Raw genomic sequence first — 15,607 nt, forward strand, 5'->3', positions numbered from 1 at the left:
CAAGCCGCACCTCCATCTCCTACCGACCAACCTCATCCCGCCCCCTTGACCTGTCCGTCCTCCCTGGACTGACCTATCCCCTTCCTAACTCCCTACCTACACTCACCTTTCCTGGCCCCATCCCCGCCTCTTCGACCTGTTTGTTTCCTCTCCACCTATCCTCTCCTCTATCCCTCTTCTATCCGCCTCCCACTCTCTCCCTATTTATTTCAAAACCCCCTTCCCCTCCCCCTTTTCTAATGAAGGGTCTAGGCCCGAAACGTCAGCCTCTCTGCTCCTATGATGCTGCTTGGCCTGCTGTGTTCATCCAGCCCTGCACCCTGTGTGTGATAACAAGGTCTTGTGTGTGGGGGTAAGGATAAGGACATGGGAGAGCTTAGGACCTAAAGTCATTGATCTCGATATTGAGTCTGGAGGCTGCAGGGTCCCCAGGCGGAAAATGAGGTGCTGTTTTTTTTTGCCACATGATCTAATATCCTATGGCATGCCTCAGTTGAATCTGTCTCCATCACATTTCCAGGCAGTGGAAATCCAAAAGGATCCTCCTGCAGCTACTGGCATCTAGTTACCAATTTAATTCAACATGAAAATCAGCCTGTTAAAGGACAATCAAAAAGAAGCTGGGCAAAGTTGATGGATAATAGGGAAGGTTTTGAAACTTGGTGTCACTAAAACAATGTTACACTCCTTGCAATGTGCCCATCACTAATGTTAGTATTTAAAACATTATAACACAATATTTGGGTAAGTCCAAGGTATTCAAGCATAGGCAACATGGTTTTATCGGAGGAAGTTATGCTTAATTAATTTATTGGAAATTTTTGAAGTAAAATTGTGCCATAGGTAAAGGTGAATCAGTGAGTTTAAATTTAGATTTCCAGAAGGCATTTAATAAGGCACCACATCAAATGCTATTCTGGAAGATAAGAGCTCATGGTGTAAGGGGAAATGCTTGCAAGGATAGAAGATTGGCTGGCTAACAGAATGCCAGAGAGTAAAAACAAATGGGTCTTTTGAGGCCTCCAAGTCATGTGCCACAGGGGTCTGTTCTGGGACCACAATTCTTTATGATTTATATAAATGATTTGGATAAAGGGATTGAAGATGTAATAACTAAATTTGCCGATGCCACAAAGATCAGTCGGAAAATCAATTGTGAAGTGGACATAAGGAGTCGACAAAGGGACATAAATAAGTTAAGTGAGTGGGCAAACATCTGGCAAATGGAATTAGAGCCATTGGGTTGTACAGCGTGGAAACAGACCCTACAGTCCAACTCGTCCATGCCGACCAGATATGTTAAATTAATTTAGTCCCATTTGCCAGCATTTGGTCCATATCCATCTCATCCTGTCCTGTTCTTTTACCCATCCAGATGCCTTTCATATTTTGTAATTGTACCAGCCTCCACGACCTCCCCTGGCAGTTCATTCCATTCACACACCACCTTCTGTGTGAAAAAGTTGCCCGTTAGGTCCCTTTTAAATCTTTCCCCTCTCACTTTGAACCTACGCCCCCTAGTTTTGAACTCCCCTACCCTGGGTAAAAGACCCTGTCCGTGCCCCTCGTGATTTTATAACCTTCTGTTAGGTTACCCCTCAGCCTCCAACACTCCAGAGAAAATAGGCCCAGACTATTCAGCCTCTCCCTCTAGCTCAAACCCTCCAACCTCAGCAACATCCTTGTAAATCCTTTCTGCGTGCTTTCAAATTTAACAACGTCTTTCCTTTAGCAGAGAGACCAGAACTGAATGCAGTATTCCAAAAGTGGCTTAAACAATGTCCTGTTCAGCCATCCCAACTCCTATACTCAATGACAACAACAACTATACTCAATGCATTGACCAAAAAAAGCAAGTGTACCAAATGGCTTCTTCACTACCCTGTCTACCTGTGACTCCACCTTCAAGGAACTATGAATCTGCACCCCAAGGTCTCTTTGTTTGGCGACGCTCTCCAGTACTTTACCATTAAGTGTACCCACCCTGATTTACCTTAGCACAATGCAACACCTCACATTTAACTAAATTAAACTCCATCTGCCACTCGTTGACCCATCTGATTAAGGTCCCGTTGTACTCTGAGATAGTCTTATTCACTGTATACTACACCAATTTTAGTGTCATCTGCAAATTTACCAGCCATTCCTCCTAGATTCACATCCAAATAATTTATATAAATGACAAAAAGCAGTGGTCCCCAACACTGATCCTTGCGGCATATGGCTGGTCACAGGATTTCAGACTGAAAAACAACCCTCCACCATCACCCTCTACCACCTACCTTTAAACTTGTACAATGTGGAAAAGTGTGAAAGTGGCTATTTTGGCAGAAAGAATAAAAAAAATTTAAAGGTTGCACACCTTTGAGATGCAGAAAGATCTATGTGTCCTAGTGCATGAATCGCAGAAGGTTAGTGTGCAGACACAACAAATAATCAAGAAAGCTAACAATGTTATATTTTGTTGCAAGAGGAATTGAATGCCAGAATAGCAAGGTTATGTTTAGTTGTATATGGCATTGATGAGATTGCATCTGGAGTAATATGTATACTACTGGTCACTGTATGTATAGAAGATGTTTATGCATTGGAAGCACTTCAGAGAAAGTTTACTAGACTATTAGCTGAAATGCACAGATTCCCTTAGGAGGAAAGACTGGACAGGCTAGCCCTGTAATCTCTGGAATTTAGAAGAGTAAGAGGCGACTTAATTGAAACATACAAGATCCCAAGGTGATTTGACCAGGTGGATGTTGAAAGGATATTTGCTCTCCTGGAAGAATCTAGAGAAGGGGGGTCATATTTTAAAGATAAGGCATTGCCCATTTAAAATAAAAACGAGGAAACTTTTTTTTTTCTCCAGATTTTCGTAGAGTCTTTGTAATTCCCTTCCTTAAAAGTCAGTGGATGAAGAATCTTTAAATATTTTTAAAGCAGAGGTGGATAAGTTATTGATTAGCAAGAGGATGAAAGATCATTGTGAATGTTCAGACATGTAGAGTTGACGTTAAAATCAGATCAGCCATGATCTTATTGAATGGCAGAGCAGATGCGAAGAACCAAGTAGTCTGTACTTGTCCTTTGTTCATCTGTTTGTATCATCTGACCTCCAAAGAATTTCCCTTGGATTGAATATTGCAGAACTGTTTCTGTGCTGAGCAAGGCTTGGTGTCAATTGGAATCCTGCCCTTCCTTGTAACTATGTATGTTGTTAAATAATTAACTGGTGCCCTTCTTATTGCATCAATTGAGCTACAAGCCTCCGTCTTACTTCCAGGCAATCCACTCCAAGCCATTTAATATGTGAAAAAGTGTTTTCCTCACCTTGCAGAATTTCCTTCTTTTACAAAATGCTTTAAAACTGTGCCCTCTGGTTCTTGATCCTTCTGTGAGTGTAAAGAGTTTCTCCCTATCTACATATTCCAGACCCTTCATGATTTTGAAAAGTTTTATCAAATTTCCCCTCAGTCTTCTCTCCCAAGGAAACAGTCCCACCATCACCGGTCTATCCTCAGAACCGGATCTTGAAAGGACTGATCCAATTGTCTTTGATTCCTGCTCCAAACCATGTTCCCTCACAGCCTACTCCATCCTGGTTCCAAGGAAATAGATCTTAGAGGCTGAATCAGACTGTTTGCAACTTTGATGTTGTATGTGACTTCAGATGAGCTTCCAACTACATTTCTCATACATTACACAGGTTATCTATAACAACGTGCGTAATATCACCTGTTTGCCCCGCCTCACCTCATCTATTTTTCTGATTCATTCCTAGCTTGTCTTCCCATTTTTCCATGCTACAAAACCATGAACTCATAGAAAACTCCACTGCTAGTATCCTAACTTGCATGCAATCCCATTTACAAATGTCTCCCTTGCTTTTGCCGTTTGTTTATTTGTGGGATGTGAATTACTGGGCAAGGTCATTATTCATTGCCCCACCTTCAACTGTCCTTATGAAGGTGGTGATTAGCAACCATCTTAAACTGCTAGCAATAGCATCATAGATGGAGTAGTGAGCCATTCAGCCCTTTGAGCTCTCTCTGCGATTCATTGTCATGGCTGACTATCTACCTTAATGAAATATTCTTGGGCTATCCCCATAATGCATTTAGGAGCGAGTTTCTGGATTTGAACATATGAATAAGGAGTAGGCTATTCGATCTCTCTAGCCTGCTTTGCCATTTAATAAGATCATGACTGATCTAATTACAACTTCAAATCCACATTCCTGTCAATTCCAATAACCTTCTACTTTGTTCCTTCCCAAGAATCTATCCACTTTTGCCTTAAAGATATTCAAAGACTCAGCTTCCACTGTCTTTTGAGGAAGTGAGTTCCAAAAACTCATGATCGTTTATGAGAATACAAAATGCCTCCTCTCTTAATTTAAATGGACAATCCCTAATTTTGTAAACAATGACACCTAGTTCTAGATTCTGTCAATAGGAGAAGAATCCACTCCACATCTGCTCTGTCAGGACCTATCAGAGTCTTACCGATCAAATCATTTATTATAAACCCCACCAGATACAAAGCTCAGCCTGCCAACCTTTCCTTATAAGACAACACAAGCATTCTAGATATTAGTCTGGTAAACACTCTCTGAACTACATCCAATATGTTTACATCCTTTGACCATTATTTTGTACAGTTCTCTTTTTGTGTTCTGTATATTGACATATAATATTTTCTATTCATTTTGTGGGATGTGGGTGTCACCGGCTGGCCAGCATTTCTTGCCCATTCCATGTTGCCTCTAGAGAATGGATAATTCCCCAACTTCCGTATTTCAATTCTTCGCATAATAAATGATAACATTCTGTTAGCTTTCTTAATTACTTGCTTTTTCTGCATCCTAATCTTTGCAATTCATGCACTAGTACATCTAGATCCCACTGCATCTCAGAGGTGTGAAATCTCCCACTATATTGATGACATACTGTGCTTCTATGCAGGCTGCCAAAATGGACAATTTCGTATTCTAATTTCCCAAGTTACACTCCATTTTCCGGATCTTTGCCCAAACAGTTATATCTTTTTTTAGCTTCTTATGATTGCTTCACAGCTTACTTTCCTACATTTTTAATGGAGAGATAGACTTAGTTCTTAGGGCTAAAGGGATCAAAGAGTATAGGTGCAAGTTGGAACAGGATACTGAGTCGGACGAATGGTCATGATCATACTGAATGGGTGGAACAATCTTGAAAGGCCAACTAACCTACTTCTGCTTCTATTTGCTATGCTTCTATATTTTTAACTATCTTTGTGCCACCATCAAATTTGACAACCATATGTTCTGCCCTTTAGAGGCTCTTGAGTTCCTACCTCTGGCTTAGGTGGCCCAGATTCAAGCCCTACCTGAGTAATAACATCTTTAAACAATTTGTTTAGAAAATATCTACCTTCTGTCCTTACATCCAAGTCATTTACTTACATTGTAAACCATTGAGTAGTAGCACACCACTCCTTACATTTTGCTAACGTGAAGTATGTCCATTTATGCCAACTCATCTTTCTGATTGCCAATAAACCTTCAACCATGGCAATAATTTACCCCTTTAACTATGAGCTTTTGTTTTATGCAATAACCTTTGACATAGCATGTTATCAACGGCCTTTGAAATCAAATTACAGTATATCCACAAATTCTCCTTTAACCATAGCACATGTAACATCCTTGAAGAACTCCAATGAATTGGTTAAACATGATTTACCCTTTACAAAACTATGTTGACTTTATCTGCTGACTGTTCTGATCTAGTTGATGTTATTACTGGACAAGTCAAATCCCAGTCAGGAACCTGAATTGACAGATTATAATTTGGATTGTTTTGGTTTTAACAAAGTAGTCTCCCACTGAAACAAATACACAATGCTGCAGATTTTGCTTTACCAATTAAATAGAAGTTTATTAATAAAAGAAATGAAGATAAAATAGAATAAACCAAACCAACTATTTATTCTCCAATTCACATATTTTTATACACACATTAAAAATATAAAATTATTCATCCCAAACACTCCATTATAAATTGAAAAGAAACAAAGCAGCTTTTGTAAAGTATCCAAAACACATCTCTATAGGTCACTTCTGAGTTCAACTTTTAGATTGGAGATAAGGGACAATTGACAAATGTTCCTGGACTGCGTGCAGGAGAGTTTCCTACAACCTGTCCATTCCGACAAGAAAGGATGTACTTTTATACATGGTCCTAGGAAATGAGATCTTGTGTTAGTGGGGAAGAATTTAGAGGGCAGTGATTGTTGTATCATAAGTTTTAAGATGATGATAGAGAATGACAAGCATCAAACCAGCATAAGAAAAAATAATTGGCAGAGAGCTGATTTGAATTGGGCAAGGATAAAGCTGGGCATGATTGACTGGAATAAGAGATTGGGTGAAAATCTGTTACTGTACAGTGGGCTACCTTCAAAGAGGAGATGGTTCAGGTACAGTCAGCGTACATTGCCACAAATGTGAGAGGTAGGACAAACAAATCCAGAACCCCCTGGATGATAGAAGAGATACAAATTAAGGTAAAGAAGAAAAAGTGTGTTTGGCTGAGTGGCCTACTCTGCTTCCATATCTTGTAGTTGGGGAGGAATTATGACAATAGTCTGACAGCCAATATAAAGGGGTTTCAAAAGTTTATTTATGGGTACATCGATTGTTAAAAAATGGTAAAAGGAGAAGTAGACCATTTATGAACCATAAATGGGATTTACACGTGGAGTTAGTGGGTATTGCTGAGGTGTTGAAAGAATACTGAGGAGGAACCTGTGTCATCAGAAGCATTCAAAACTGATAAGGAAGAATTGTTGGAAAGTCTATTGGTACTTAATGTTGACAAGCATGCCTGAATGAGAAGAATCCAAGGATTTTGAAGGAAGTGAGAATGGAGATTGCAGGGGCACAGGGCATAATCCTTCAGTCTTTCATTCTTCCCTTGACCTGTTCTTATGATGCAGTGGTAGTGTTCCTACCTCTGGACCAGGAAACCTAGGTTCATGTCCCACCTGCTGCTGAGGTGTGTAGTAACACCTTGAACAGGTTATTTAGAAAGTATCTACAACATTGACCAGTTTATCAAATTGAATAGTATGTATGTATGTTATGAGGGAGGTAATGGCCCAGTGGAATTATTGCTAGACTATTAAGCGTAGGCCAGGTAATATTCTGAGGACTTGGGTTCAAATCCTGTCATGGCAGATGGTTGAATTTAAATTAAATAAAAATCTGGAAGCTAGTCTCATGGTGACCATTGTCAGTTGATGTAAAATCCCATCTAGTTCATTGATGCCCTTTAGGGAAATAAATCTACTGCCCTTACCTGGTCTGACCTACATGTGACATCAGTTGGACAACACTAGTTGACTCTTAACTGGCCTTTGAAATGGCCTAGGGAGCCAATCAGTTCAAGGACTGCAAAGAATAGAGAAAAAATGCTGACTTTGCCAGTGCTGCCCACGTCCTATTCAAGAAAAATAAAACAAAATTATTCGTTTATTGTGAAAACAGGAGCTGTTTGGCAACATGCACACAGAGGCATGGTGCTCAGTGGTTAGCACTACTGCCTCACAGAGCCAGAGTCCCATGTTTAATTCCAGCCTCGGTGACTGTCTGTGTGGCGTTTGCACGTTCTCCCCATGTCTGCTTGAGTTTGCTTCGGGTGTTCTGCTGTCCTCCCACAGGCCAAAGGTATGCAGGTCAGGTGGATTGGCTATGCTAAATTGCCCATAGTGTCCAGGGATATGTAGGCTAGGTGGATTAGTCAGGTTAAATGCAGGGTTTTGGGGCTTGATGGTGAGTTGGATCTGGTTGGGATGCTCTTTGGATGGTCAGTGTGGACCTGATGGGCTGAATAGCCTCTTTCCACACTGTAGGGATTCTATGATCTCTCTCACACACACGCACACACAAGTACACACACAGACAGAAAAATAAAGGAGAAAGAAAATATATTTCTTTGTAGAAAAAAACACTTTGACCAATAATTGTTAGTTCTTGAAAGAAAGGTAAAGTATGAAATCAGTCAAGATGGCTTTCACTTGGCGACCTGGCACACGTAGATGAGTACCACTAACCTCAGGCAGTTGTCATCGGAATCTTTGTGGATGCAGGTCATTCAGTAATCCTTCAGAAGAACTCTTTCAGAAGCTGTTCAGTAGAAAAACTGGATTAATGTTAGTTATGCTTCACTGGGATAGCACACCTTAAAATGTGGACTCTGGACATTAGGAATGCATAATAAATGCTTGCCTAGCCAGTGATGCCCACATTCTGTGGACAAATAAAAGAAAAAAAATTCAAGCCCTGATATTCCCAGAGCCTCACAAAAGTTTTAAAAAAAAATCCCTGATGTATCTGAATTTCAGACTCTTTTTGATAGAAAGCACAGACAGGTTTCTACACTTAAGAATTACAATTAATTTCAAGTAATTAGATTCCAGCTACAAATAAATAGTTATAAACTTTTGCATATAACACAGTAATTTAAAACTCTAATACCCTAAAACACCCCTTTCACAAACAGACAAGGGAAAATAAATTATTTGCACAAGAAAAGTGGAAGAGAGTTCAGTGGTTCTATTCACAAGTTGCAGAGATGATCTTTATGATTATGCTGGTCAGAATATTACAAATCAGTTGTCTTTCCTCAGATACTTCGACTGGTTTGCAAGGCGACTGGTGCGCTTAAGATCTTTCCTGTCCTATCAATTAAAAGGCACAGTGTACAACAGCTGTTGGAGTAAAGATTAAGTGGATTCTTCAGGTTTAAAATAGGTGTTATCTGCAACGAACAGAGAGAAAGCATATGTGCTGGTGGGGATCAAAACACTTTGCTCTACCTTTTTCATGGCACCAAGCTTTTCAGTTATCTGAGAACCAATCACATGTTTGTTGGCAGGCTTTGTTATTGATAACTGGTCATGAGTTTGTAAACCAATTCAGATCTTCTTGCCGCTTAGTCACATCTGTACACAGAAACCTATACCTTCAATTCAATAACAACCACTGTAAGTACTGCTTTATCAAATAACTGTTTACACAATGCTGTCGCAAGTGTCAGGTTACTTGCTTTTCAAAATGTACAGCAATCCTTTAAACCACTGGTTTTAGCACAATTCTTTCTCGCTTCAGACCACATCAAAAAAATACAAAAATAAACAGTTGTTCTTTCAGAAGTTTTTCAGGAAAACAGCTGAATTAATGTTTCAGTTAGCACGCGGGATCAGCCACAGGACTTTCTCAGAAAAGTAGAGGATGAATAGAGCTGCTTTTCTCTCTCAGCAGGCTGTACCCCAACTGAGTTCCCAATACAGACATGTGATTGCAAGTAAATATAGAAGTTAAATAATGACATATGATTTCCAGTGAATCCAGCACCTTGGCTGTTTCCTTGACTTAACCTATATCATTTACTGTAAGTGGTTTTGGAAAAAAAGAGTCCTGCTGTCCTTTCCTGACCAATGACCTGTTTAAAAATAAACAGGTATCTTCTCAGCATTCCAAATGAACCACAGTCTAGTTAAACAAGAATCTGCAAAGAAAATTAATAATGAAGCATGTTCATAGCACCCTTTGATAGTGAGCCTGAATGCGGGAACTAGGAGAAAAGGGGAGAGCAATATTGGGGGAGCTCCCCATAGCTTGCTGAGGACCTGACTCGGCTTCCCGGACCATTGATCCAGGTAACCTAGTAAGATGATTAAAAACATAATTAGGTGTGATTCTGTAGGCGTGCTGACATTTTTATGGTAGTGGAGCAATCCCTCTTGAATGTGGAGGTTAACGTGTTGAAGGTGATTTCCTCATGAGAATCTGAAGGGCTGTCAGAATTGGACAGTGTCTCAACAATGGAGTGCCGAGTAAGAAGGGCCATTCCTAAGTTCCAACCAATGCACCCGGAGGGGTTTCCCATCTTTGAGGCACGTAATGGTCTTTCTGCTCAGAATTTTTTTCAATACATGCCTTGAATAGCACCTCCATGTTGAGGCACCCTCACAGTTATTGACCTGTCTCAGTGGCATCCACCTCTCCCAAAGGAGCTTCCAAGAGTGTAGATTTGCTGTTCTGTGATTCGGCTAGCAGCCTCAAAACCATGCCCACTGTCTTTAATAGCATAAAGAACATGGAGGTGGTCCATTAGGAAGCTGCCTTTGGGAAGATTGCACTGTTGGGTGCCCTGCCAGTAAGTGCAGCCAGTGAACACTGTTCCGTTCTAATGTCAGAGATCCAAAGTTCTTGGGAAATCAGCCCAGTGTTCCTGATCTGTGACCTGTTATCAAAATCATGATATCTTTTGAAGCAAGCTAACTCTTTAGAAAAGACAATCAAATCACAGGCTAGCTCTTTCATGAAGTATCCAAACTGACTTTTGACCCATTAAGGTTTCTGAGGTTTATGCTGGGAATAAACCTTCATTTCAGCTTATTGTGCTTGACCCATCATAACTTATCTGAACCTCAACTCTATTTTTCCAATCCCTCATGCACCTTGTTATCCTAACCAAATATTTGATGATCACATCATTGGTTCTTTTATGTCCTCCTAAATAAGACAGATTGAATGCCAGTTTAACATCTCTGTTGTAAAATGGTACTTCTGATAATACAACATTATTTCTCTCCTGGGAAATAGAACATTGTTGGAAAGACTGGGGTTCATTGCCTGTTACTGCTGATACAATCAGTAGGTGGGTAGAAGTCCTCTTTATAGGGCTACCATGAGCCAACCAAGATTGTTGGTCAGACTCCATAGGAAATTATTTTTTCCTCCCTGGAGCATAATAGTGAACCAGTTAGGTTTTTATAAGAAATGCTTTTAGTGATGGCTTTTATTTTCTTTTTGAATGGGCACTCTTTTGTACTGAAACTTACCACAACCTGGCTAATTGTAATTTTTGGCAAGTTTCATGGAAGCTTTCTCTCCATGAAGCGTGATGGGTTTTCTTGCACTATCTTCCCAAACTCACCTTATTCCCTATGGCATCTTGTTCATGCTATTCTCCCACTCACCCCAAGTGGAAATATTTACCACAGCTCGGACATCCTCAGATTCCTGACACTAGTACCATATTTAAAAGATCATTGAGCACCTAGCCAAGCAGACTCAGTCCAGAGGAGCCATGTCATTTGCCCTTGACATGGCAGTCAAAGGAAAGTTGATTCCTGGCTATGTGGACATGAGGCCATGAAACACAACCTTGCCAATCAGGCCATTGGGGTTTCCATGGTATGGAGAAATGCTGAGCACTGTAGGACAAAGGCCGATTACTTCCTTCACTCTGCCAGGGTAAGTGCCACCAGCTTCTCTGTACAAAGTCACACTCATTCTATTTCTGCTACGACACACACCTTCCACCAAAACTGATGGTTTATCATTCTCAATTCCCACTGTTATCCCCACCACCAATACTACTAACCCGACATGGTCTCTGGCCTTGACTCACTCACCCAGGCCACCTTGCCACATTTCCCCACCTGCAGCAGCACTAGCAGTTGTGCCAGCCAATCCTTCTGTTTGTTTCATTCCAGGAAAAGTCAGCCACAATAGAGTGAAGTGAGCCAAGACGGTTCGTGAAGTGAGTTGGGAGATGATGTAATTGTTTTTCCTCTGTCTGCAGAAGAAAGAAGTATATTGAGTTTACAGAGATGTATTGATAGGTTAAGAAAGTGGGCAAAATGTTGGCAAATGATATTTAATGTGAGAAAATGTGAAGTTGTTTATTTGCAAGGGAGAACAGAGTATCATTTAATTAGAGAAAAAACTGGAGAAAGCTGCCACATAAAGGACCTTGGGGTACTTGTACATGAAACACAGAAAGCTAACACATAGGTGCAGCAGGTAATCAAGATGTTGGCCCTTATTTTAATTGGGTTCGAATATAAGAGTAGGGAAATCTTACTGCAAGTGTACAAGGTGCTGGTGAGACCACATTTGGAGTATTGTGAGCAGTTTTGGTGCCCTTATTTAAGGGAAGATATTATTTCATTGGAGACAGTTTCAGAGAAGATTCACTAGGATGATCACAGAGGAATTGCCTTATGAACAAAAGCTAAACAGGTTGGGAATTTAGAAGAATGAGGAGTTATCTCACTGAAGCATATAGGATTCTTGAGGGGCTTGACAGCGTAAATACTGAGAGGATGTTTCCCCTCATGGGAGAGCCCAGGACCAAAGGGCATATTTCCCGAATAAAGGGCCTCCAATTTAAGACTGAGATGAGTGCGAATTTCTTCTCTTAGAAGGTTGAGTGTCTTTGGAACTCCTTACCATAGAGAGCTATGGAGGTAGAGTCATTGTGTATATTTAAGGCTGAAATAAATAGATTCTTAATCAGTAGGGAATCAAGGGTTACAGAGAAAAAGCTGGAAAGTTGACAGAGGAATGTCAGATCAACCATAATCCTATTGAATGGCAGAACAGCCTCGTGGGGCTAAACAACCTACTCTGGTTCCTATCTCTTATGGTCTTATGATCTAAAGCCTGAAGAAATCTAGTATATTTTCCCTTGCCAGCTCCTGTAAGTTCTTGTTTTAACTAATAACTCAGAGGCTTTATAAGTTGTGAAGTAGCTGTTCTGTGCCTCCTGCAAGCAGGTAAAATTACCTGGAACAACAGCATAAAAAATAGGAGAAGGAGTATGACATTAAGCCCCTCAAGTCTGCCCTGTCATTCAATAAGTTCATTGTTGACCTGCCTCAGGCCGCACCTCTTTCTTGCCAGCTTATCATAATCCATCAATTCTCTGATAGTTCAAACATCTATCTGCCTCCTCTTTAAATACTTTCAGTGATCTGTCCTCCACAACTCTCTGGATGGAGAATACCAGACATTCAATATATTCTGGGAGAAGAAATTCCATCATACCTTGGTTTTAAATGAGTGTCCTCTTATTCTGTGAACTATGTCCCCTAGTTCAAAACTGCGCACCCAACCCCCAGTAGAAACATTTCCCTGTATCTTTTATGGTTTCTATCGTATGTTTCAACAAGATCACCTCTCATTTTTCTAAACTCTGATGTATAAAGGCCTAATCTGTTTAGCCATTCTTGATAAGTCAATCTGTTACTCTCAGGAATTAGCCTGGTGAATCTCTTTTGAATAGCATTGAATGCCAGTATATGCTTTTCAAAACAAAACTGTACACAGTATTTCACTAGCGACCTCAGCAATGCTCTGTATAGTTGGAAAAGAGAGATCAGCAAACAGCAAGTTGTGGCAAGCCAAAAGGATCATCTCAGCAAACCCTGTCTGCAGGGACCATTGAATCATCTAAATGGCAGAAGTTAGGAGCATAATGGAATACTCTCTGTTCCTTGGATGATTACAGCTCAAACACATGGAGGAAGCGTGACACCATCAAGGACAAAACAGCTTGCTTCATTGGCAACAAATTAATATTCACTTTCTCCATCACTTGCAGTGTGTGTCATCTACAAGATGCACTGCAGAAATTCATATCGGCTTCTTTGATAGTACCTTCCAAAGCCAAGACAACTACAGTCTAAAAGGACAAGGGCGACAAATAAATGAAAACACCACAACCAACCTACATGGTTGACTCCAAGCCACTCACCATCCTGACTTGAAAATATACCACTATTCCTACATGGAACTCTCTCTCTAACAGCATTATGTGTACCTACAACAGACTGAATGGTTCAAGAAGGTAGCTCTCTACCACCTTGTCAGGGTAACTAGGAATGGGCAATAAATGCTGACCCAGCCAGAAATGCTGACTTCCCATGAATGGGTAAAAAAAAACAAACCTTGAATTAACATTTTCTTTTTTACTAACCTTGCTGGGAGGTAAATAGTATCATCAGCCAGCATTTCCAAGGCCACTGGCTCTAATGTGGGACAGGCTCCGCCCACTACTGCTTTGGAAATAACACTGCATTGAAATGTGGTGGAAGAGAAAGAACGAAGACCTGAGGTCGCACAGATGACACTGGTGACACTTCATTGTTAATATGTTCTCACATTTGTTAATATATGTTCACTCTTCATTATCATTTGTGTTTGTAGATATCTGTCATGCTGCAACTTCAACATTTAAAGTACAGAGCTGAGCCATCCTGAGTGCTACACCAGGTTTCCTGATGAGAGACAGTAGGAACTGCCGATGCTAGAGTCTGAGATAACAAGGTGTGGAGCTGGATGAAGACGGCAGGCCAGGCAGCATCGGAGAAGCAAGAAAGCTGACATTTTGGGTCTGGACCCTTCTTCAGAAAAAGGGTTCTGAAGAAGAGTCCAGACCCGAAACGTCAGCTTTCCTGCTGTTCTGATGCTGCCTGGCCTGCTGTGTTCATCCAGCTCCACACCTTGTTATACCAGGTTTTCTGATCCAAGGTGTCCAACATGTGCATGTTGTTGGAACTTGGGAGGAGTGTGACTTTTTGTCAGCTAGGGTGAATCTTTGCAGGTCATTTACTTGTGCATCACAGCCATTACTGACATTGCTTTGTGATGCTGCATAATGTGATCAGGAGCACTTGGGTCAAAGATTTGGACACCACATAGTAGGTTAATACCTACATGGCATGTAGTGCTTGCAGGTGTATTTTAGCTATACTGTATGATTGTCTGTGTAATGCTGTTTCCCTTTGTCACCGGACCCGAAATGTTGACTCTAATATTTTTCTTTACAGATGCTGCCAGATCTACTGAGCTTTTCCAGCAACTTCTGTTTTTGTTCCTGATTTCTATTAAATCAGTTTTGGAGACCTAGCTTTCAAGTGAATGGGTTTTGTGCACCACCATTGAACTTTTAGAATCCCTACTGTGTGGAAACAGGCCATTTGGCCCAACAAGTCCACACCGACCCTCTGAACAGCATCCTACACAGACCTATCCCTGCACCCTTTCCCTGTAACCCTGCAATTACAATGGCTAACACACCTAATCTACACATCCCTGAACACTATAGGCAATTTAGCATGGCCAATCCACCTAGCCAGCACATCTTTGGACTGTGGGAGGAACCCAGAGCACCTGAAGGAAACCCACGCAGACATGGGGAGAATGTGCAGACTCCACACAGACAGTCGCCGAAGGATGGAATTGAACCCTGGCCACTGATGCTGTGATACAGCAGTGGTAACCGATGAGCCACTGTGCTGCCGTTTATTTTGAACTGTTTTGCAATCCAGCAACATAAACAATGAAGTCTCTGAACTTCTTACAGACTTTTAGAATTTATTTTCTTTCAGATCAAAGGAAATATCTATAGTTTAGAGAGGAGACTTCAGGGATTTCAGTTTTACTTTCAATGAGGGACTCTGTGATGTCCCTTGAATAGGATGGCTGTACGGATCTGTGATCCTGACGAAGGAAGAATACATTGTGAACTAGGTTACCTCAGAGTGAGGGGTTGGTGTTAGTCTCAGACCAGAACAAACCCTGAAGTGGTTACCTAAAGCTGTGTATTAAAACTCAAATGTGTGAAAGCTCCAAAAAGAAGCTATCTGCTGCTCCAATCTAAAAGCTGAAATCACAAGTGACTTAAATCTGTAGAGGTGTTTGATATAGGGACACTGGTGTGAATATTATATGAATGGTGTTTTGGTACTGTAAAAGAACTGTTTTGTTTTACTA

General features: G+C 40.8%; 1 long non-coding RNA gene across 1 annotated transcript in view; it reads left to right on the forward strand.

The window, feature by feature from the left end:
• Positions 1–14,740, forward strand: part of LOC125482945 — a 20,120-nt gene extending 5,380 nt beyond the window's left edge. The window contains exon 2 of the long non-coding RNA XR_007261935.1: positions 14,662–14,740. This is a non-coding gene — a long non-coding RNA (uncharacterized LOC125482945). The remainder of the gene's footprint in view (positions 1–14,661) is intronic.
• The last annotated feature ends 867 nt before the right edge of the window (positions 14,741–15,607 follow it).

Source organism: Rhincodon typus, chromosome 4, assembly GCF_021869965.1.
Source record: "Rhincodon typus isolate 14 chromosome 4, sRhiTyp1.1, whole genome shotgun sequence".
Classification (NCBI taxonomy): domain Eukaryota; kingdom Metazoa; phylum Chordata; class Chondrichthyes; order Orectolobiformes; family Rhincodontidae; genus Rhincodon; species Rhincodon typus.